The sequence below is a fragment of the Ischnura elegans genome, chromosome 1 (assembly GCF_921293095.1).
Source record: "Ischnura elegans chromosome 1, ioIscEleg1.1, whole genome shotgun sequence".
In the NCBI taxonomy this organism is placed as follows: Eukaryota; Metazoa; Arthropoda; class Insecta; order Odonata; family Coenagrionidae; genus Ischnura; species Ischnura elegans.
In genome coordinates, this window is record NC_060246.1 from 36,551,313 (window position 1) to 36,554,043 (window position 2,731).

A 2,731-nucleotide genomic window follows, 5' to 3' on the forward strand; every position below is an offset into this window, starting at 1 on the left:
AAAAGTTTGAAAAAGGAGATCGGAAAAGAAATTCCAACTCTTCATAGAAGTGAACGAAATCAAAAAGCGTTGCATGTTGGAACTATCGATATGGTTTATTCAATTAAAGTTTTCTCTTGTGGTAATGAGTGCACGGAGTATCTGATGGCTTGAGCAAAGGTGATAATGAGCGCGAAGTTGATTCAAATGAAGAAAAATTTGCCGGCCTCGGTGGCGGCGGGGTGACGTTCTCGCCTGCCAAACAAGAGATCGCGGGTTCGAATCCCGCCTGGGTAGGTTTCCCCGGTCCAGGGGGGGTGTGCTTGAATCGCTCGGGATTAATTCCGGCACGGAATAATCCCGATCTCTCAATCCGTATCGGAATCTTTTTGCTCGGGATTTGGTGTGCTTGAAATTTTCTAGCCGATTGTCGGTTTCGAGTGTTGCTATCTAGATTCAACCCGAGCGATAGACGTGGCAACGTCGGGTTTAGGACGTAAATACGGCCGTTGTTAACGCCGAGCCTACAAATATTTACAAAACAATCGACAGCAGAAATTCAGATACCGCTGATATAAATTAATACAACTAAACAACATAAGGAAATACTTCTTCAATTTGTGAAGGTAAGTAACCTCATAAGTAACTGGAACCAATTTTGATTCTATTGTTTGTAATATATAATGTTTTTTTATCAGTGTTTACTTTTCAGAAAGTGAAAGCATAAACAACGGAAAACTAAAAAATAATTTTACTGCCAAAGAAGGAGCAATACATTGGCAGGGCATGGTCGTTTGTGTATTTTTACTTGTTACGTTTGTTGAACACCCCGGTGTAAAATGGCCAATAAGAGCTGTATCCGGTGGTTTGAGAATAAAGACGAAAATTGACAATGCTCAGCTTTTATAACATAAATGGATAAAATTATGCGAGAGCCAAATAGCTGATAAGTTGGATGTTGATGATTATTTAGAAAGAATGGATCTGATATATTAAATGACTAAAGGATTAAAAGTTAGGAATCGTCTCAGCTTTGGCATTTATGACAAAAAATGGTATTTGTTTGAGATATTACACAAAAATAATTCCTTTTAATAACAACCGATGAATTTATTCGATATAATTTTACCCTGGTAAATAGTACTGAAGATTTTTCTCTAGCTCTGCAGCAGTTTACTGGCTTAGTTTCTTCAAAATTGCGAAAATGAAGCTAAGAGCATGGTTCAGCGCCATAGAAGAATGCTTTAACCGATGAGTCTCATTTACTTTTTCTCTGCCTTATTTGTATGGTATTTTTCTCATTCCCTATTATAGGACAAACTGTTCAAATTCCCTTCGTCCATAACATTCCCCCTATAGACACTACACTCCACTTTATGACTTAATGATCGTTAGACATGACTGATTGCAGCTACCGGGGACAAATCAAAGGCCAAGTGCATATTAAACAGGCAATACATGCGTCGCCAAACCGTGCAAACAGCGCACAATTACGTATGGAACTCTGGCTAACCTCTTTTCCCCTCTGTACATTTGATCCCATTGGAACTGAAGGCCGGTAGAGTAACTCTCTTGCGCCTGTTATGCCTGCAAATGGGTAAACCTAGTTGGTTCTCGGCACAACTGGCTCTGTCATAGCTCTTTACCTCTCCTATTCGATTGTCGAAGGCCTTCCGCAAACTTTGCCACCGAATGGGATTCCAAGCGAGAGCTCTATCCTTCAAATGCTTCAGATTTGTCAAATACAACTAGAAGGGTAGTAAGTAGATCGCTCGTGGTTTTCATTAAGTCAACACAAACGCCATACAGATAACGTTTTCTTTGTACTTTGATTTCATTCCCATACACTGAATTCAACAGTTCTTCGCAATAATTATCCGGTTACTACAGAACAGCAATTCTATATGAGTCAAGAAGCTGCTTCAGTTTCCAAAAAAAATAAAAATTCCCAAAATATTGGGAAATTATCCTTATTTTTTAAATCACTTACTATGTTCCTATTTGAGCTCTCAATGAAACTGTCGTTGCAAACTATAACTTTTCAATAAATTATACTTCGTTAGCCTACGTATTTTCCGAAAAACTTTTCTTTTATAACCTGAATTATTAAGAAAAACGAAAGAATATACTTTTTTTAGGTTCACTAACATGTGCGAAAAAGCACCACCTAGGTTTCATAACGTAGTAGCATCGTCGGGTACCGGTCTATATTTTGAAACCCGGTTCGTAATTTTTCAAGTGCATTAATGAACCTGACAAAGTACAAGGTGATTCAAAAAGAATACCACAAAAAAGAACACCACAACTTTAAAAATGTGTATTTAATGAAAGAAACATAATATAACCTTCTGTTATACATCATTACAAAGAGTATTCTTATCAGGAGGTTTAACACCATACTTCGTTCGAAATGCACGCTGAACAACTGTCGTCGATTCACTTCTGCCGTACTCAATAACACAAAAAGCTTTCTGTTGAGCGGTCGCCATCAACTGACGCTGACGCCTAGTCAACAGCGCCTCAAGCGAACAAATGTACAACTAGATGAAACTTTATAGCTCCCTTAATGCGCCGACTGATAGTGCTTAGCTCTGCCTTTTGTCGTTGCAGAGTTTTAAATTCCTAAAGTTGTGGTATTCTTTTTGAATCACCCTGTATATTCTTTCATTTCCCAAAATGGATAGGTTTCACACAGTTAAGCCTGAAGTCAGCAGTTATATCGTGATTTATAAATTTATACAACAAGCCTTTA

General features: G+C 38.1%; 1 long non-coding RNA gene across 1 annotated transcript; it reads left to right on the top strand.

Annotated features, from left to right (window-relative positions):
• The first annotated feature begins 373 nt into the window (after positions 1 to 373).
• LOC124158806 lies at positions 374 to 718 on the top strand. Its single transcript, XR_006864873.1, has 2 exons — positions 374 to 605; positions 678 to 718. It is a non-coding gene; the product is annotated as an uncharacterized LOC124158806 (long non-coding RNA).
• The last annotated feature ends 2,013 nt before the right edge of the window (positions 719 to 2,731 follow it).